Raw genomic sequence first — 21856 nt, 5'->3', positions numbered from 1 at the left:
AAAATGAAGAAGAAAAATTAGAGTGTGGTTAGCAAGGGGGATATAACCTAATACCAGCCACTATTATATTTCCGTATGCTGCTTAATGAATCAATGCTGGCAGGAAAAAAGATTGCTTGAGCCTGAGGCAGCTAATAACGGCATGTAACATAACATGCATTTCCCTTTAGATGTCACTCTAAGAAGTTGATACGTACAATTTCTAGTTCTAATATAATGAAAGCAAAGGATGATCCTGTCAAGATGAGAAATTCTGGCAGCACAGCTTGAAACGACATGCAGCCAGTTCATTAGGCAGCTGGGCAAGCCCTCCTAGAGCAGCACTGGGAGCAGGATGGTTGACCCAAGGCTGTGTGCCTCCCCACCATGGGAACCATCGGAAACCCACCACCACCAGCAGCTGAAGAGATGTGAGACAGGTTTAGAAACAAGCGGGTGAGCTGCTCACACAACGTGTAACTGAAAGCATGCAAGCGTCAACTGCTCCCGTCAGAGCCTGCACAGCCTGGAAACAAACAGAGAGTGAACATTAATAAAGTGCTGTGCATGGAAATTCCTCCTGCTTAGCAGAGACACTGCAGGCGCTGCATGGCACCACCAATGGCATCCACCAATGGCATCCACCTGAAGAAAACCTTACTATTTGGCCCCATCATCATGACGTATCACATCCGTATTCCTCCCACTCTAGGACATTTGACTTTTCTTTGGCCTTCTCCTAGCAGCTTCACCTGTATGAATTTAGGACCCTGTGGGTGCTGTGATCACCTCTGAGGTACCATCATTCCTCCCCATTTGTGGCTGCCTCCTGTATGCCCAGCTATGCTCTCCAAAGACCTCATTGGTATGTACAGCCTGTAATCAGCAGTGAAATACTTCAGGATTCATTTCAGTGGAGGATGTAAGGCTTGAATTGCATTATATTGTCTGGTAATTAATACTAAGAAGAGATCCTGCACGGTGCAACAACAGCCATAAAATTGCTTCAACCACATGGGATGCAGAGAGAATAAATGACATGATATGATCATTATTATTATTATTATTATTGCTTTTTTTTACTTCTGCTAAATCTTGTAACATCTTTTGTGAACTTACTTCCTTTCAAAATGACTTCTTGGCAGAAAATGGAACTAAATCTTTTTAGGGGCATCATGTCATTTCAGAAGGGGTTCAGGCCAGCCAGTTCAGTCATTAAGTACCAAGCTCCTAACCTGCTCCCTGCTAGCCAGGGAGAAGTCCCTGCACTGTGCAGTCTGCCAAATGCCATGGCTGTGCAAAGAGGGAAAACAAGCTGGAGCAAATGGTGCTGCACAGGATCAGAAATGCCAAGTGACCTGGTGTTGTGAAAGGATCAGGTTTAAAGACTAATTTCTCATGAGCTGCAGTCAGAGAACCTTAATAATATTGTGGTGGCAAAGGAGCATTGCCCTGCCACAAATCTCCTGCGGTCTTTCAAATACCAGTCCCACAGTGACAATAACAGCAGCCACTGGTTTGTGTCCTTTGACTATGAGCCAGTTCATACAATTAATAACGCATCCCTGCCCAATCAACAGAACGATCCGTCCTTGCCCCTAGGTACTGATCATGTGTCAAGACAATTAATTGCAGCAATGTACTATGTGAGGAAGGTTGCCCCTAATGTCAAATGTGGCAGTTTTTCTGAAGGGCCCAGGGCGAGGATCATCTGTATATCCTCCCTTACAGGAACGCTACATGAGAGAGGAGAACTTAGTCAACACGGGACCTAGAAACAAGCCTCCCTGTTAGGTTCAAGCCCACAAGATCCAGAGCACCCACCACCTCACACTGAACAGAATCACACTTATCAGCAAAGGTTACAATTTTCCACTTAGATTGGATCAAATTTGGATGGCTAAATTTAAAAGTTGATCACCACAAAGGATTTTCAAGATTTTTCTTTTTCTCCCACCAACTTTGCTAGCTCACAAGAAGCATTTTCCTTGCAGAAGGTCGATCCTGTACCAGGGAAGGCTTGCCACTGATTTTCATAGAAATACGATCAGATCTTTCATTAGTCACCATCTCACTGGACATGGAATCGGGTGCAGATAAGGGAAGCTAGCAGGGAGCCTGAGGACCCAGACTTTGGCCACAAAACTGAGTCACTATGTCAAAGTGCTCTTTGTTTCCCTTCACTTCCTCTTCTTCCTCAAAGTAAGAGGGGGAAAGTCAGACAGGAGCCACCCAAGGAGAGCAGAGCCACCTCCCCAGTTCAACCTCCCAACATCTGCTTCTGGCACTGCTCCACACTGCACACAGCTGAGGGGACACCCCTTCTCAGGTGAGGGAACCAACTCATATGGTCACCATTTCACGAGAAGCACCCACAATCTCTTTGACCCCTCTGCAACCAGGGCTAGCTGGTTGTTGGCAGGATCCCTTCATAAAGGTAGAAAGCAGTACCGGCCGCAAGAACGTGGCAGAGGGCTTGGTGACTGGAGCTGCTCTCTCACCACTGCCTCACCTTGTATTTTGATTTCTTGCTTTGACTCACTGCTCCCAATCATCGTTGTCATCAATAATAAGAGGTGCTGGGGCACATTTTACAAATGCGTGTGCTTAATCATTTTGATATCTGAGAGGAGCCTTGTAGATAAGAAGGGCTGTTATCTCCATTTCACAGAGGCAACGTGAACCCTCTGCACAGGGCTGCACAGGATGACTGCAGCCATGCAAGGCCCCAGGAGCAGCGTGCAGACATCCCATTGTGCAAAACTGAGGGGATAAAAGTCCTTCTAGTGCTGCAAAGGGTGAATTTAACCTCACACACTGTTCTGGGGCCTGGTGAGCCCTTCCAGTACTCACAGACTCAAAATAACCTTTCCCCACTTTATCATACCTCTATTTGGCTCATCCGCACCAGCAAAGGACACATTCAGCCTTCCTGGCTCCTTTGGTATATGCTATTGTGAGTCAAACCCTGCCTGGAAAGTGTTGCTCTCCTACTCATCCCGCTGTGAAAGGCCACCCATGCCCTAGTCACCCATTTATTTCACATAGAACAAATAGCACTCATAATGGGAGAGCCCAGGCAGAACTCCTCTGAGACTGAAAAGACATTTTTCAGGATCTGACAATAAAATACCACTTGTGCTATGCCTCTCATCTGTTCACCCTTTCAGTTAAGCTTTCACCCTGTGCATTAGAGAAATGAGTCATCTTTACCATCTCTCATGCACTCACTTTGTCAGTACCTTGCCTTAATCTTCAGTTTTTCACTATCACCTGAAATATATGCTCCTTAATCTCTAATACTACTTTATGGGGAAAAAAACACTAAAAAATAAATCACAGTTATAATGAGAAGCTTCCAAAGATTTGAATCCTAAAACAGACTCCTATAATAACACAGAGGAATCTCCACACTCAGTCTTAAAAGGATAACTTTTCAGTGCATTCCCAGTTTCAGAGGTATACACAGCTCTTCACTTTCACCTGCAAATGACTCCATAGATTAACAGAGAGACAAAACTCAATCAAGCATGTCTGTCATTGCAATTATGGCTTGGCTGTAAAGCAATTTCACAGAATGGGAGAGGACCATGATATACCTATTACAGCTTAAAAGCCTCACTCATTGTGTCAGTTTTACATAAATTTATTCCATGCCATAGATTAAAGGTTCAAAAAAAGAAAAATCCTATTTGCCCACAGGGATGGGAATGAGCAAAGGGTTGACACTGGAGGCAGTTCATCATTTGAATCAGGTTTTGCACATGCAGAATTCCCCTTTTTCGACTCAGCAATACCTTGGTGTCTTGCACAGACCCAGTGACTGTAACAGACTATTTGTGTATCTGTATTTTCTATCAAATAAAAAATAAAAGCAAGTTGGAAAGGCTGAATGAAAGACCACAATATTCCAGTCTGACTCAGACCGTGAAATTCAATTGGGAAAATGCAGCCCTTAACTCTCTTAGGAAAACAGGCCAAGAGCTGTGCACTTCTCCGCCTGAAGATCTTCCAGAGTGACTTTAGCACACCTTAAAATTCCACCCCCATGGCAGTTTTAAAGCTGTATCTATCAATGCAAGTTGTCTTGTCCAACCGTTCTCAAATTCTGACATGCCCTGAAATCCTAAATCTGACTTAAATTATTTCCAAGCATTTTCTGACAGCTCAAGCTACAAACTTGGACTTTTAAAATAAAAACTGAAATTGTTATTCTTATGAAAACAGTAAACGATGTGAAAGTTGACATCTCAGTCATCCTGGCTCTGGCATGAGAGTTCGTGCTTATTTTACTAGGAAATCAGCAGGTGTGCAAAAGCTCCTGCAAGCACTGCAGAGCTGATGCAGCTACAGGAAGCAGAACTCTCCTTCAGCCACAGGAACCTGCCCCAGCTCCATCTGCAGAGCTGCTGGGTTTGGGCTGCTCTGGCCAAAGCAGAGCATTGTTGGGTGACGCTGTGCCATGCTCCCGAAAGAAAAGAGGGGCACGAGTCACAGCAGGAGTCTCTCCACACTGGCAAAGTGAATGTTTTCCTTTAAAATCCCAAAACAACAAAAATCAATGCAACAGTGTAGAGACTTTCAAATATCTGACCATAGTTTATAAGGAATGGCTTAATCACGCCATTTTCAGAGAGAAAGTCATGGCAGTTCTTGGTGATGTACAACTTGCTCCCATGAAGGCAGGGAAAAGCTAGGGCTGTCTCTTCAGTGTAGCTGCTCAGAGGAGCTGCTTTTTCTTCCCTACTATGAATAACTCATTTTTGCCTTCTTCAATACAAGATGGAAGTCTAATGCCTTTTCATTTCACCTTTTACTAGGATCCTGAATCTGCAAGGCAAAAGCTGAGCTCTCTTGAATGACTCTGATGCTGAAACATGTACATAAATACTTTGCTGAATCAGGCCCTCTTGAAGTATAAGGAGGAAGATATTCAAGCTTTGTAATCCAGCAGCACAGCGGGGAAACTGCTTGTCTCTGTGTGATTGTGTAATTGCTTTTCAAAGGAAGAAGCAAGTTTCCATATCCATGTAGCACTGATAAACCTCAGAAGTCACTTTGGCCTCCTAGCCTAACTTTCAGGATTATTCATTATGGATAAAAGGAAAGACACTTTTGTTTCTATAGCTGACAAGCTTTGCTTCAGGGCATGCATTTATTTTCCATGCTGTTGATCTCTTCTCTCCTGTATCAGGCTAATTCATCAGATTAATAAAGGACGATTTAGCTTCCTGCAGGGTGTTATTGATCTCTCAGGGAACGTTGTTTGCTATTGCCACCTCTACCCTGAGCAAAGGGGATGATTTTTAAATATTTCTAATGCTTGAAGGCTGCAGCTGGCTCTCGCCAAGCACCTATGGAAGAGGAAAAGGCAGCAACAAAGGGGAAACGCAAAATGCATCATCTCAATCCCTCTGCTTTCTCCTGCCTGTGTACTCCTTGATGTGTCCAGAGCACACAAAGCCACAACGAGGAAGTGGGAGCAAGCAACTTGCTTCAGAGGGACAAAGCCCATCTAGGCTGAGCTGTCACACACTTAATCCACCAGCAGGGATTATTTGAAACATGCAACATAGTTCATAGATTATAATGTCAGAAAGGACCCCTGTAACCAGCTCCTGTATCACCCCCACCAGCAGCATAACTTCTCACTCCGAGCCCTCAAGCAGCGAATCACCCTCCCAGTGCTCCAGCATCTGCTCCCTGGAGCACCTCTCTTTGCTCTGCATTTGCCCAATCTTCAGTTGTCCGTAACAGGATCATCTTCTACCTCTGACAGCCTTTACCGGAGCTGTGTTTCTGTACATCTCTTCAAAGCATCTTTGAAGGCACTGGGGCCATCATGTCATGAGTGAGGCCCAGGACATCAGCTGTGCTGAGCAACACACACGCCACTCAACCAGCCCTGCTCAGCCAGGCATGACAGTGGCTGCACAGCTCCTTCCGTCTGCCAGGCAGACATCACAGTGCATGGTGCTCTCCCACCTCCTCTTGTATCCTTCCACAGCAGCAGCGGTTTTCTTAAGAGACCTGAAGTGAATATACGTTTCAAAAATATTTATGTGTCATCCATCCAGCACAGACACCACAGCATCTCCTTCCCAGCACTGCAATCAACCTCTTTATCCCCCAGAAATTATCCCCATACCTTTAGGCTACAGTGCTGGATGAGAAACTTTAATTCATTGTAACCTCCAAGTCATTCCCTGGCTCCCTGCTTGTCTGAGCAGAAATCCCTGCCCTGCAAATCCCAGCCTGGCTCCTGGCCTTCAGGATGCAGGGCTTGACGTTTGACCTTATTTGAAAACAAACACTGGTTATTTGTGCCAAGCTACAAAGCCCAAATGCTCAACCACAGTGACTTACTGCCTCATTCTTCACCTTTCTTCTGGTTTACTGTCATTTATGAATATTCCACTCTCTCCCCAAAACCACTGACAGACATGTTACATTGTAAAAGAGCAAGACCTGAGCCCCACTAGAGCTGGGCAGAAACACGCTCCCTTGCTTCCCTGTTTGCTGCCATGTTGTGATGCTTGTAAATCCACTGGCTTGAAATTCACTCAGGATGTACTATATTAATTTTATACTACTCTAATTCCTTAATCAATAGCTTTGAAGAATCAAATATCTCTGTAAATTACAACAATATTATTACCTTTAGCAGTCTAATTTGCAATCTCATTAAAAAGATACCAAGTCCTTTCTGTAACCCTACAGTGATGGAAGAACTCTCCATCCTTCATTAGTCATACCCTTGCAAGCATGTTTGCCTAGGACTGGTGTCAAGCTGGGCTGTCCCCAGCTGTTTTTCCAATCCTGGTACAGCAGCAGCTTGCTTTCATAGCTGCCCAATCGTGACAAACCAAGCTCCACTGAAAATCCATACAACCCATTCACAAATCTCCAGGGCTGGTACTAGTGACCCACTGGTGCAGAGCGTGTGGTGGTGGCCCATGTTGTGCAGACACATGAGATCACCGTGAGACTCTCCATCCCACAGTATGACCACAGCTGAAACTGGTTTTCCCCAAATATGGCACATTTATTGACTGTTTCTGCATGTATCGAGCGTCTTCTCTGCATCAAAGGCTCTTCTGCAGAGTTTAGCTGGTACCTGTCCAAATATATGCCTTTCCTTCCCAATATATTGTGAAAATTACTGAGCTCTGCTTGCATCATTTTCTTTCCCATATGAAAGAAAAATCCATTTGCTTGCGTATAGAAGAGGTCTGGAGCCAGAATTAGACAAGGAAATGTTTCAAGAGAAGGGGCTGGGGACTGGTTTCTCCCAGCGTAGGGGCTTGCAGCAGTTGGTGCTGTTAAGCTGGTTGATTAAAGGCTAAACCCACCCCACAAAGCTGTCTGTGTCTGACCACTGCCCACATCCCTAGCTCAGGCCCATTTCTCATCATTATCCCTTAACCCCACAGTTTCCAGCCCCACTTAATAAGGCTGTGTTTATTTCTCACTTTTGGCATGACAGATAAAAAACGCTATGCCAAACTTCAGTCCATAAATCCCAGGAGGTAGATTGGATGGGCCTGCATTATAAAGGAAAATAACTGCAGAAAACTTAGTTTGGGGGAAAAAAAAAAAAAAAAGGTCTTAAAACTGATTTCCTGACAGGGTAGACCTTGATGTCATCCTTCTGTAAGTGGGTTATGATTGTTCTCACAAATGCAAAATGATATGCAAATACATCCATCACGTCCTGCTGCTTCCAGTTTTATCTGCTTTTTTCCTCTTCTTTCTTTTTTTTCTCCCCCCTTCTTTCTTTTTTTTTCCCCCCTTCTCCTTGAGTATTCCAGAAGCTGATGAGAAATGTTTGTCCTGTGTACAAGGCCAGGGATGAAGAGAGTGGGAAAGAAAAAGACCCTGCACTATACCTCTTCTGACAGGTACAGGTTCCCTGATGGTTTTATGTCCATATCACAAGACATAGGGTTTCATTTCTGCCCTTGAAAAATAATTCAAAAACCATTGCCAGTATACATTCTTCCTTGACAATTTTTCACTGGTTTTGGTAAACATGGAGAGTTCATAGCCGGTGTCCCTCCTACAGCAACAACTTTGCCATCCCAGGTGGTTTGGAATAAGCAAGACTTACCAGGACTGCCAAAAGTCTTCCTCAAACCCAGAGCGACTTGTAGCACAAAACCCAGCAGTGGTCTCCTACAGGAAGGAAAATATGGGCTTGAATCTTTTACTCTACTTAGTGCTATGCTATCTTTAGGGTCCCCAGAACAAGTTTATGCTCAACCTCAGTTCAAAAATGATGGGGTTTGTACCTAGAGGTTGATCTGAGAGATTTGTACCTAGAACAGCACCAGAGGAGCCCTGTGCCAGGCTGCTTTCCCCACTCAGATGGATCTTCACCAACTGAGGGTGGGTAGGAAGCAGGAATGGGGCTGGCCCATGCGCTGCAGGGCAACTGGCACTTGAGCTGCCTCCAGGCAGTGTGTGAGCAGCTCTGTGGGAAGCAGCTGCTGCTTCTAATTAAATAGCACAGATCCACTGCTGCTCACCAGTTTGACGGCAGTAAGCCTTTCTCCAGCCTTGGGTGCTGGAATTAATGCTGCTGTGAGACAACATAAATTGCAGCCTGAAAATGGTAGATCAGGTGTACGCTTACTGCCATTGAAAAGGCTTTAAATTGGTTTAGAATTAAAAAAAGAAAAAAAAAATTTGCCATAAAAGATCCAGATATGGCTGCAAAGTGCTGAATGCAAATGACAGAGTGAAGCTGAATTCAACATGAAGCTGCTTTAGGACTTTGAAGCGCACACCTACAACACCAGCTCTTAGCAAGGGAGGCAGAGGCTGGCTCTGCTTAGCAGCCAAGTTTTAAAGCAGTGTCAAATTAAGAAACCTGGCTTTGAAATACTAGATGTCTCCTGAACAACTTCAAGCCCATTTTTGCAATGTAGGATCAAAGCATTTGCAGCCTTAAGACAGGTTCAAACTGCAGAAATTTTGGATACTCGCCACCCAGAAGGATCTAAGATCTGTGCTGTTAGTAATTATTAATACATGAGTAACCTGTTACATGAGAGCAAAGCAAATATACTACATCCATATTTATATATAGATAGATATAGATACATTAGGTCTGTGAGCTAAAATAACATTTAATAAAGGAGTGACCAGCTCTTCTGAAGTTCCTGAAGTTCAGTCTACACTAAGAATATTCCTATTCCAAAACCAACAAATATTCACTGGGTAAAAATCTATCAGAAATTTTGACATTAAAGTCAGAACCCAGACTGCTGTTCTTCGACTACAGCCTGAGCCCACCAGGCATGGTCATCCCCTCACAACCCACTGGACTTCCCTGCTACTCACTGCAGGGATTAGATGGGAGCAGGGCAAACACTCCTGTCCAGGGTAGCCCAGAGCAGTGAGGCACATCTCCAAAAATGGGAGATGTGAAACCAAATCATCTTGGGCAGGAATCAATAATCAACTCTAGTGTCCCACACCTCATCGTGTGAGGGGGGTGATGGACCAGTCTCATCTCCTCAGTGTTTCAATGGAGGGCTGTATCCTTCACTGTGTTTTTACCCTATCTGTCTGGGAGATTGGCAATTTTTGACTATTTTGCACTTTGTGAACAATTAAACATCTCCTATATGAAGAACAGACCGGCTCACATGGAACACAACCCAAATGACCATTGATTTGCTCTCTTACCTACCTTTCATGGAAGGTGGGAAGAGGAGGCAGCACAGTGAACCTACAGCAGGAGGATGATGCAAATCTGGGACAAGATGCTGAAGCCACCTTCTGTCATGGAGAAACAGAAGAAGGGTGACTCAGCCCCTCAGCATTTTGGATCAGTGCTGAGGACCCTCTCACATGGTGGCTTTGCCCTTCCAGCTGGCCAGGAACTTTTTAGTTCCACACCTTACACAGTGGGGGCATCAGCACACATACAGTGCTGTGAAGCACATTCTAGGGAGGATGGGATTCCTGACAGAGGCCTGGGAATTCCTGCAGGAATAGCTGTATTTTACCACAGAAACAGTAAGCAAAAGAGAATGACCAGGAAAACTGATGAGACATCAAGAGAGAAACGACAGCGTTACAGTCCCAGTTCAGCACCCATTAGCTGGACACTGGTATAAGAGGGACTGAATGATCCTCATATAACATCTTCTTCTGAAACATTAGCTGCAGACAAAGATCTTTCTCTGTATGAATTATGAAGTATTGTTTCATGTTTAATTTCATTGATTTGCATTGAAAGCTTTAAACATCAGCCTAATAATTATCTTAAACCAATTTGTCATCCAGAATACAATAAACCATTATCTATGCCAGTGCTTACAAGGAGCTGATTCTCCTGCATTAGAGGAACAAGAAAAAATAAAAGAAACCAGCACTTAAAATGCCACAACGTGTGTTCAGGTTGCTGCATTTAGGGGAAAAAGTTGTGAGAGTGATTGCCAGTAAAAATAATGGTAATAAAAAACCTTCAGAGCCAGCAATGGTGGTTATTTAGGGAGAAAGGTCCAAATGGTGGTCAGGGGCTGGCACTCACCAGCACTGAGCTGCCCTGGCTGGAGCCGCAGGTCACCCTGCTGCCCTCACACCCACTGTAGAGCTCTCCTGCAAGTCAAAACAAGGGGAGTTCTGTCCCAAATCCTCCTCTCCGAAGCTGAAACCAGGCCCGAGGGCAGTGCCTATGCGGCTGTGATTTGTGTTTTTGCTGGTGGCATTGGGACCGGCCGCCTTTCTGCCAGGTCACTCCCCTTCCTTTGTGCACTAGCCAAGACGATGCTTCTGATGATGGAGAGAGCATTAGCAAATATCTTTAAGAAGGAAACTTCACAGCACTCCAAGCCCTGCTCTGAGAAAAGGCCTGACTAAAACCAACACTAAAAGCAACCTGGCTGAAGGCATGAAAAATTTTGGACAAAGCAATTTTAGCCTCAGAAAGCTACCAGACACCATGACCAGGAGATAGCAACGCAAGATGCGTTATAGGGAAAGCTTCTGGGACAGGGCTTTGCCGAGGCGGGTAGGTTGTGAATCCCCGCAGCCTGGGGAGGAGGCGATAATGATGTGTGCTCTGAGCCCCTAAAATTCCTGCAGGAGCAAGCAAAATGAACCAAAGGGGAGCTATACCAGGTTTTGAATATTTTAAACCCCTTTGACAGCCACACGCTGTAGTACATGTTATCTGTGTGGGATCTTGCAGCAATTGAGCACTTTACAGCTCCTGTCCCCGGGAGCAGTCGTTTTGCAGCGCTTTGCTTGCAGCATCACATCAAATTTCACTACCACTGCAAAACTTGCCCCTTGCCCAACAGCCCCACAGCCAGTTCCAGTGTAATGGTCTTTACCTTGCAGAGTGATCTTGAAACACACACAGTGGTTTTTAGGGGCAGGATGAAAGCCTGATGTGACTCATGGTGGTGGTGTTCTCGGGAGTGTTTCCAGGACTGTCCTCCCCGCTAGGAAAAGGCACATCACAGAGCTGTGGGCTGGAGGTCCAGTCCCTGTCCCACTGCCCCAACTCCTTGGCCAGGGTATGAGGTAGATGCAGAGGGTGACAGCCCCTTCCTGGGCACAGCCATCGTCACCCTGTGCTACGGTTCTGAGCTCCCAGGCAGTGTTTGTTCCCCAGCTGGGAAGCCCTTTGCATTGCACAAATAACAGAATGGTTTGAACTGGGAGGGACCTTAAATCTCATCCAGTTCCAACCCCTGCCATGGGCAGGGACACCTTCCATATACCAGGCTGCTCAAAGCCCCATCCAACCTGGTCTTGAACACTGCCAGGGATGGGGCAGCCACAGCTTCTCTGGGCAACTTGCTCTACTCCCTAACAGTTTCTCTTTTAATACAGTTCAGTAGAACTTGAAGACCAGACAAATGCTCAATGTCCCCAGACAGTGAAATCTCAGGGAACTTTCAAAGCTGAAAAAACGATCCTAAAAATAATAAATAAAGGGCAAAACCATACCAACTCAACAAAGACACCACTACAAGGCTTAACTCCAACACAAACCACGCACTGCAACACCAAGACAGGGAAACAGCTAGTCCTTGGATTACAAACACAAGGCTTCTTGCATGACCAGGAGACACACAGGCAGTCTCATGAGCAATGGAATCCCACCAAGGGCAGGCAGATCTCCATTTCATCCCTCCACCACTGCTCGGTGTAGCCCAGCAAAATGCAGGCTGGGGAGCAGGGCTGCAAGCAGCAGCATAGGCACATCTTCCACTGGGCTGGGGCCTCCAGCCTTCACCACAACACTCATTTCAGCCTACAGCCCTTCGTATAAAGTATCATCAAATAATTCACAGTAGGTGTCAGCTGCAAGCTACAGCCAAAGAGAAGGTTTATTTAAGATACCATGTGGATTGTTATACAAGATCCTGATGGATTACTCCTATCCAAGAATTTACAGATACTGCAGGCGCTTGGCCAACAATTTGGATTAGTTTAGATTAAACTCACTGGGTTGTTTTTTCTCCCTTAGGAAATCTCAGCCCTGGGTCTACAGACTGTTTTTAAAAGGAAGATAGAGAAAAAAAACAACTTTTACACTTTTCAGCAGGCATCTAAAGTACTTTTTCCATCAATCACCTTTGATATATGGAGGCAGAAGTGTGAGTTACTTCATTAACAACAGTCACACATAACTGGGTACATTTACATATTAATCAGACAGCTGAGCTGCTGATCTTTCTATCTTATGTGCATCTGTAACCATTAGTCAGAGCCCAAGTGCTGTTAAATACTCCAGGTACCACCAAGTGCTCTAAAATCAAGACGAGTGCAGGTGACAGGGAAAGACTCATATTTACAATGCTCCCGTAGAGCCAAGCACCATTAGCTCTGCATTGGCAATATAAATACATATATCTAACACCAGGAGCTTTAATCCAGTGGGAACCTTAAGTAAGGTGAGGCACTCCCCCTGCCTAGAGACTTTAACGATTCCCAGAGAAAAGGCTGGTTTAGTTCATCCTCCTCCAGGCCCTTCGCTGGTGTGTGAGCAGCGCAGGGCACTCAGCTGCTCCACACCTTAACCTGTTAACAGTAAGGTCAAGCACACCCAACAACTTAACCTGGGGCTTGTTGGGTTTGGAGAGCCCAGCCCCTGCTCTTCTCACTGTCCTGAGTTTCTGCAAAGTCCAGCTGGTTTTCTGAACATGATCTGGTCCCTGGGTAGGTCGACCCCTAGCAGCACAAGGGATTGAAGCGATGACGAGGCATGGGTTATGCTCCCAAATCAGTAATTACTGATATGAACAACCCACACGGAAGTCACCTGAGGGTGATGGTGGATCTACAATCGAGCTGTTGCTCACTGTGGCTCACCCAGCACCCATCCCAGGTACAGCACAGCAGTTACTTGGTTCCTGTTTTACCTGTTCACTTGCCAGTCCCAGGGTCTGCAAATCCACATTCCCAGTTCCCTCCCTCCACTGCCTCACACACAGCTCTGGACCTCTCTTCCATGGTGCCAAGATCTGAGCTGCTGAATTAAGCCCTCTCCACCTTCCAAGAGCAGACAGCACCATGAGGTTTAAGCTTTGGGCAGGAGCACAGTGCCTGTTCTTTCACACAAGGCACCATGCACTCACCTTCTCCCCAAGGGGCCCTGCTGGTTCACACCTACAGCTGCAGCCTACAACAGAACATATACACGTACCAATTGCTTTGCCAAGGAAGTGATCTGTGGTAACTGCAGAACTGTCACAGTTTACATTTCATGGGCTTTAAATGAGCAAAAGAAAAATAACACGTGCGGCTGCAGCTTAACATGGGCTGTGTGGGGCATGCTGACATCTGCTGAGGTGAGCGGCTCCAGAGAGAAGCCTTCAGCACCGAAGCAAGGGAAACCCCACATCCGGGAGCCTTCATTCTGAGTGGTGAGAGCCACCAAGGGAGCCTCGAGCCCTCGACAGGCCTTGCCCAGGAGAGGCAGCTGCACTGAGGTGAGCAGGGACTCGCAGGGCATGGCGCGGCAGTCAGGGCGGCAGCTGGCACAGGCGGGATGGTGAGCACCTGCCTCAGGACTAGGGCCTGGTCTGGGGGCTCTGCTCTGGCTGCCTCAGCAGTGGCAGCACCAGACAGAGCCGATGAGAGGGGAGGCTGCAGCGCAGAGCTTGGGGTGTGCAAAGTGCCTGTGCTGGTCTCCTGAGGCGAGGGGGCACAAAGGGCAGAGCTGCACTCAGTGCAGGTCCTCCTGCAGCAGGTGGCTGAGCTGCGGGACGCTGTCAATAGGCTGCAAGATGTCAGGGAAGCTGAGAGGAAGCAGGACTGCTTGCTCCAGGCCCAAACTGTGCAGGGGCCTCAAGCGTGCATCCTAGCACATACAGAAAAGGAGAAGAGTGTTAATGCAGGAAGCTGGGAGCTAGTAGCAAACAAAAAAACAAACAAACAAACAAATAAAGGAGGAAGAGGACAATTAAAAGCAAGGTTCTTCCTCCAAAACCCCACCCAAAACTGCAGGGGGCTAATGAGGAAATGCACACCACACCAAATGAACAACCGACTGATGCACCAGTTAAGAAGATCTCTACTGTGCCGCCAGGAAAAAGCAGCGGGTCGTAGTAGTAAGTAACTCTACTTTGAAAGGCACAGAGGCACTCATCTGTTTGCCTGAACCAGTCTCAAGGGAGGTGTGTTGCCTGCCAGGGACAGGGATGTTGCAGAGAGGCTGCCTGGTCTAGTGAGTCCCACTGACTATTACTCAGTTCCTGTACTCCATCTTGGTGCTAGCGATACTGACAGCAGCAGCCTAGGAATCATTCAGAAGGACTACAGAGCCCAGGTAGAGGTGGTTAGGGGCTCTGGAGCTCAGGTAGTTTTTCCATCGATCCTCCAAGTGAAAGGGGAGAACCTTAAAAAGGCTAGGTGGATTTGGCAGGTTAATAAATGGTTAGAACAGGAGTGCCATAGTCAGGGGTTTGGGTATCTAGAACGTGGGCCTCGATTTTGGAGGCCAGGTCTACTGGAGGCTGGTGGAGCTGGTCTGACAACGAAGGGGAAGGATTGTTTCGGTAGGAGGCTTGCCAGCCAGGTCAAGATGTGTTGGAGGATCCATCCCAACACTCCCAGTCAGTTGCCAGCACCTGTAATAAATGCTTGGAGCAATGCGGAGCTATTTCAGCTGCTCCAGCCAATGAGTCAGCTTCATTTGAAGCTCAGCTCAGATGCCTCATTACAAACACCCATAGTATGGGGAATAAACAAGAAGAATTAGAGACGTGTGCACGGCTACAGGGATATGATATCATTGGCATCACAGAAGCATGGTGGGATGGCTCCTATGGCTGGAGTATTGGAATGGAAGGTTACAGGCTCTTTAGGAAAGACAGGCCAGACAGATGGGGAGGGGGAGTAGCTATTTATGTCAGTGATAGGCTGGAGAGTATGGAACTGTGCCTGGGGACAGGTGATGTCCGATGTAGAGAGCTTGTTGGTCAAGGTCAAAGGGAGAACAGCAGTGGGGGACATTACTGTGAGGATCTGTTATAGACTGCCTGATCAGAATGACTGCAGAGAATGACTTGGGGGTGGTGGTTGATGAGAAACTTCACATGAGCGGGCTTCAGTGTGTGCTCACAGCCTTGTTCATGCGCCTTGTTCAGAGAAGCTTCGCGCAGCAGCGGTGTTTTACAGCCACAGGATCTCTCCTCCATCTTTCAGCGCTGTTTATAATATTCTATTGATTGCTTTGTCAAACTATTTTATCGATTGGAAGTATTTTTGACCTCTGCAGCCAGGACATAAATATTAAAGAGGAGATGTGCAGACAGAGGCTTTGTGATGGAGCTCTGGCTCAGGCTTGATTCTGGCTGGAAACCCAGCCCTGGCCCAGTGGCCTTGATTGACCCAGGCCAGAAAGTGGAAGAAAGGAGCTGGACACACTCACACCACATCCATATTTCTACCTTCCCACACCTTTCTTCTGTGTGCCAGAGGAGGAGGGAAGGCAGCGAGGAGCCAGTGCTGGCACCATGTGCCCCTGCCTGGGACATCACCTGTGTACCACAGACAGTCAAGGAGGTGCAGGGAGCAAGCAGAAGGCTTTTGAAAGATCAAAATCAAGTGCAGCTCTGCCCCAAAACAGCCCTGGGTCTGCTCAGCCACCACCCGGGAATGCTCTTGCCTGTGGCTGCACTGGGCTAATTTGACGAAGAGGGATGGAGATCTCTGAGGAGGGTCAGCTACAGGCAGGGGAGAAAGGAGAAGGCTGTGAGATGGTGAGGTTGGGATATCGGTAGAGCCAGGGACCAGCTCTGAGCACCACCCCAGTGTAAAGCACGGTGTGTAGCCTGAAGGCCAGTACAGAGCAGCACTCATGAGCCTGGGCTCCTCCTCATCTCCTTGCACCAAGGGTTTTTCCACAATCACCTATTTATCTGTGATTTTTTCATTGCCACTGCCCCGCATCATGTTACTGCCCCAGCACAGACAGAACAGGGCAACACCCAGGCAGCCTGGGACAGCAGCAGCTCCCAGAGATGCAGGTGACACAAAGGTGGAAACACAGTGAGGTTGCTGTCTGCAATAACACCCTGACATATCAGCCCTAACACACATCCCACCCCTGCACCTGCTGCTCTCACCACAGTGGCAGATGGAGGCTCTACCCACTCATGCAGCGATTGTCTCAGTACCTCCCTTGGTCACTTGCTTTGCCTGAACATCCCCATGAGCGCAGAGGGTAACTCAGGACTCCATTAGGCATGAAGGGCTCAGGCTGGCCTCCAACATGGGATGCAGCCCAGTAAAGCCTGGTTGGTCTGGCTCAAAACCAAGAGGGACGTACGCAGGGCGAGACGTACAGCTGGCTTTTTGGTTCACCTCTCCAAAGAGCATGTGAAAGAGAAACACCACAAAGAATACAATGGGGCAAAATCTCCAGCCCCTGTAACACCAAACTACTGGTCATGTTATTAACATAAAGAAGAACATCGCTGTTTCTTCTGGAGAAGCAGTGGTAGGTATTACTGTGAGAAACAGCTGGTTAAACCAGAGGGGAGCATGCACGAGGTAAGGACTCCACACACAAACCACCAACACATAAATTAAACAGGCCATGAAATGCACAACTACCCCACTTTCTCATGCAATCCCCCACCCAGAAGGTGATACCTTTGCTGTGGTTTAGCTGTTTGGCTTAAGAAATGGAAACAGTCTTAAGATGAGACGAACCTCTGGCTGCTGCTTCATGCTAACAGCTCATATTGGTGTTTTCCTATAAGGTCCAAGATCATATGAGCAAGTCAGTGGGGGTTCACCATGAGGTAAGTTAAGCGCAGTCAACCACAGACCACATCTGGCCCTAGGTCCTGTTTGCCTGTCTCGTGGGAAAACAATGCAGCTCATTTCCACCTGGATCCTACAGAGAGGACTTGGTGGCCTTTTCCTGCAGGAAGGTGAAGCCGAGCCACCTGCTCTTATTGAGGAAACCCTGATTTCCATTTCATATCAGCTGTCTGTATCCACAGGGATTGGCACCTTCCTGCACCCACACATGAGCCCCAGCAGTGCTCCCTGGGCAAAGAAAGGCCCAGCCCTCACCTGCGGGAAGGAGACAGGGTTATATTTTAATCACTGTTACACATAGCTTTTTAAAAGCTTCCACAAGCTCCTGAGCTCTGGTCATACTGCAGCCCCTCACTCCTCAAATTATGTATATCAAATTGAGTTTGCATTAGCCGCTGCTGGGAAGGGTTTTTATTAGGAAAGAACATGTAGTGGCAAAGCCAACTGTTCTTTAGACAGTGGATTTCACAGAGAAGTTCCTCCCTAACTGTGCATGGTATAGATCTGATCTTGCAAGCTGCCCGGTGGGATGTGCCCTGCTCCTACATGGAACAGTGCTGGTACAGAACAAATCAATGCAAATGCTACAGTGGACGAAACTTAATGCACACGGTTTTTAGCCTTGATTGGGCCTCTTGAAATCAGTGGGAATATTTCCTTTGCCATTAATTTCCCAACAGAGCCAAAAGCTTCAAGCCCTGACACAGAGCCTGGGCATACCAGCCCTTTCCGAAAGCCAAGCCAAACACACATGGGACTTCTCAGGGAGCGTAAGGGACCTTTCCCTGCCTGTACCCCTGCTGGATTTCAGCAGGGTAAAGACCACTTTGTGACATATGGAAAAATGTGAGGTTTGCCCCTTCTCGTCCCACTGCCCAGGGGCACACGGAGCAGGGTTGTTTCCACCTCTGGGAGGGAGGAGCTGGACAGAGGCAGTGCCAAACGTGCAGCCCCATAACAGCCCTGCGAGCAATGGGCTGGGCAGAGGGGATCCTGCCGAGTTCCCAACATGGAGATTAAAAAACAATAGCATTGTAGAACAGTTTGAGTTGGAAAAGCACCTTAAGAGCATTTAGTTCCAGTGAAAGGCTGTGTGTGGGCAGCAATGTGGGGACTTGTCTTCCCCCTGTCCCTTGTGCAGCTTCTTGAAGGGGGAACTCGAAAGGGCTGAGCTGCAGCTCCCATGGGAAAGCCAGGCTTGGGGGTGGGAATAAAGAGAGGGATTTAGTAGAGTTGAACTGTCTTTTCTCTCTGAACTACTTGCACTCCACCCATAAAAAGTTAAAGATCCTAATAATAGCTTGCAGTGCTTGCAAACACCATCAGAAAGTAAACAGTTGGGGGAAGAATGGCACAGCCCATGTGCAGTTCTGGGCAGAGAGCTCAGCACTGCTGCCGCTGTGCCCAGTCTCTTCTTGCTTCTCTGTGCAAGCTTTGATGGCAGCTGATGTTGTGCCATGCCAGAAGTACTTAAAATGGCCAAGCCACCCCAAATGCTCTGGCAGGGAACAAGGGGCCTGCAGCACTTGCAGAGATATCACACTGCTATTTCTGGGCCGTTCTATAAATACGCTTTTTCTCTGGAAACAGCCAAACCTCTTCCCAGCACTTGACCTCTCCTTAGAGCCAGCCCCTCTGCTTCCCTAGGATATCCCTTCCTGAATTAATACCTGCTTCTCCCCAAGTACAGCTGTCGATGGAGCTGCGGGCCACAGGGACAGGAGCCCTTCCTTACACCCTGTGCGTAGCACAGCAACACTGTGAGATGAAACGAGGCTGTATTGAATGTAATGACATAGGTGCATTTCCTACGGAGATGGGCTCCATCACAGGTCTCCTTGGGACAATTTTAGCACCTTTCCCACTGCCAGCAGAGAAACGAAGCCTGCTCTGGGGGAAAAGAGGGACTATCCCATTGGGCAGCACACCTCAAAGCACAACAGGCTCACATGGCTTAACCCTGGTGCAGTGCAGACACCACAACTGCAAGAGGCAAAGATCTCACCTGGGGAGGTTTGTGTGTTCATCGCTTCCTTCTTCATTCACCGACTCCACTCTGCAGCAGGTGGGAGCTGAGACAGCCTCCTGCTGTCCTCCCTCTGGAACACATGGATTTACCACCCAGCAGCACCCAGTGCAGTGTCAGATTTATACAGCCCGAGCCCTTATTTACACTTCAATTTTGTCACCGCTCGCACACTAACACAAATCACATTGCTTCCCCAGGGTGTTCTCACCAGCGAGGTGGCACGTTTGTCTCCTGGCATTTTGGGGAGAGCGCAGCCACACTAGCAGCTAGATATTAAAAATAGATATATTAAGAAGAGAACAGGAGCTGGCAGCTCTGACTGAAGATGAACAGGGATTTGGATTTTCAAAGAGGCAATGCTTGACTTAAGCACACAAATGACTGATCATATTTATAAGGCCATTCATCTGCTTTGTACCTGAATGGGATGATGCACTTTTAAACACCCATCCCCAGGTGAGCTCTGCACCTCTTTGGAGATCTGGCATGATCAGACATCAGGCAGACCTGAGTCACGTACCAAGCAATGCAACAGTAATTGCCTAACAAGTGCCACCTCTCACGCCTGGTGCTTTGAACACAGTTTGAAAGAGAAATGCAAATATCTAGTGTTTTATTAGTGACCCAGCTCCAACCACTTCATCTGATCACAGACATTCACCAGAATAAACATTTCCTGAGAGGCTGCACAATCCCATAGCACAAAGGAAATTCTTTTCCTTTAGAAAATTCACAGAGCTTTTTCCTTCCCCTCCCAGACCCATCAGGAAAGAACATGAAACCTTTCCACAGACATTTCTCACCAACCCAAAGGACTAGGGAGTTTCTCACCAGCCAGCAGTGCCCTGTGTTGAGATGGTGGCAGTGTTCACATCCAGGCTCCAAGGCACAAAAAGCAGGACAGACATCTCTGGTTCACCATGTGGGATGGACAGATGGACACCTGCAGGATGGATCCCAGGCTGGCAGCTGCATCAGCACAGTGGGGACAAGTCCTTTCCCCACTCCCAGCACAGGGATGAGAAGAGGGCCAAGGCACCCATATCCTGCAGAACAAACCCTTGAGAGCTCCCACTTGGTGCCCTGCGGCACCAAGGCAAGGTTTGATTAAACTCACGTTGAAACAGCAGGTATTGCACTGTATGCCATATTGTACTTCATTCAGGAGGACAAAACCACTCATTTAGATGGATTCCTTACCTGACCTCATGAAATCAGAGCCCAAAATTTATCATTTGATCTGCACTAATCTATGGTATATGCTGCTTGGAGATAACACTGCAGCTCCCATCATCACCTTCTCAGGGCTCCTGTATTCCCATCTGCATTTGCATTTTAAGCAGATCAGTGAAACCTGCCAATCCCGCAGAGGTCTCCCCTCTCTTGGCAGTTTGTGCAGCTTGTTACAGGTTTCAGGGGGTTGCAGAGGCAGAGGCTGCCTGGGGAAGAGCAAAGAGGATGAGCAGGAGCCAGGAGATGCTGCAAGCGTGGGCACAAGCCCTGTGCACCAGACTGCTGTGAGCTCTGCTTTACATATAGGTCTCTGCTACCTGCCCGCAGTCGTCTGGTGTGGGATCGGGCCAACCACCATCACATGCCAGCAGCCAGGACCAGCTCTAAAGCAGCTGCACTCACTTGCAGGAGGAGCTGTGCCCATGGACCCTGCAACACCAGCAAACACATTCCATGCTCGAGGAAGAGCTGAGCCTTCATCTATGGGATCACACAGCCAGAGCCCTGTGTGTTCGTTGGACAAGCTTTTCTCTTGCCCACTGGGGTTTGGACTAAGACCTGCATCCAGCGGGACAGGACTCTTCTACTTCATCTGATACACATTGATTTTTTGTGATGGAAGAGCTTCAAAAAGCTGCAAGAGACCAACCACAGTGTGATGAGCACCACAGCCCCACTGCTGGGGAAGCTTTACCAGCCAAAAGGGCTCATTCTCATGTGGGCAGGAGTTGCCTTTCCTGCCTTCAACTACCTGTGCAGGGCTCCTGCTGTGTCAGCATCAGCGATCAGGTTCCTGCAGAGCTCTTTGTCTTCTGCATCACTCTGCGACTTCCTCTTCCCTTCCATTTTAGCAACTTTGGACTTTCCACCCAACACTGAAGTTTCCTTCAAAGCCCCAGTTTTATAGAGCAGCACCAGCAGTTTCCTCCTCAATCACATCTCTCTCACTTGCTGGCAGGTCCGTTTTCCTTAATGGATTCTTTTCCTGGGACTTGTGCAGGGCCACCTAATTGCCAGAGAGCAGACTGGCATTAACACATTCCCATTGTTTCCCCCCTTACAGTATCTTTTCCTAACCTCTATCTCATTTGGTTCCCATCCCTCATCTCCTCTACTTACAGGTCCATCCCCCAAACACAAAAGACTGCAGCCTGGACGTTGTGAAAGGAACCCCTAAAGCAGAACGCCTGCGCCCTGCTCAGCTGAAAGATGCTGTGCTGTGCAGATGTACGTATGCAGCACTTGGTCAAGAAGAAGGTGGGTGTTAATTGGCACACAAGCTTTTGAAAGGTGTAGAAGGTGATCTCTTGTGGT

At 47.5% G+C, this 21856-nt stretch overlaps 2 protein-coding genes across 4 annotated transcripts in view; both read right to left on the bottom strand.

The window, feature by feature from the left end:
- Positions 1–19323, bottom strand: part of SH2D1A (SH2 domain containing 1A) — a 49611-nt gene extending 30288 nt beyond the window's left edge. For 2 of the 3 annotated variants that reach the window (XM_080624680.1, XM_080624683.1), the window contains exon 1: positions 19286–19323. The gene's annotated coding sequence lies outside the window, so the exon portion shown is untranslated. Of the gene's footprint in view, positions 1–13651; positions 13765–19285 lie in introns of those variants that run through there. The other variant, XM_080624681.1, reaches the window with a different exon arrangement.
- Positions 19324–20997: 1674 nt separating this feature from the next.
- STAG2 (STAG2 cohesin complex component) overlaps positions 20998–21856 on the bottom strand; it is a 95837-nt gene continuing 94978 nt past the window's right edge. Inside the window, exons 34-35 of the transcript XR_013957559.1 lie at positions 21294–21548; positions 20998–21176 (exon numbers count right to left, since the gene is read on the bottom strand). The gene's annotated coding sequence lies outside the window, so the exon portion shown is untranslated. The remainder of the gene's footprint in view (positions 21177–21293; positions 21549–21856) is intronic.

The sequence above is a fragment of the Psittacula echo genome (genome assembly GCF_963264785.1).
Source record: "Psittacula echo genome assembly, chromosome: 8".
Classification (NCBI taxonomy): Eukaryota; Metazoa; Chordata; class Aves; order Psittaciformes; family Psittacidae; genus Psittacula; species Psittacula echo.
The sequence above is the reverse complement of the archived record's forward strand: the minus strand, read 5'-3'. Positions and strand labels throughout refer to the sequence as shown.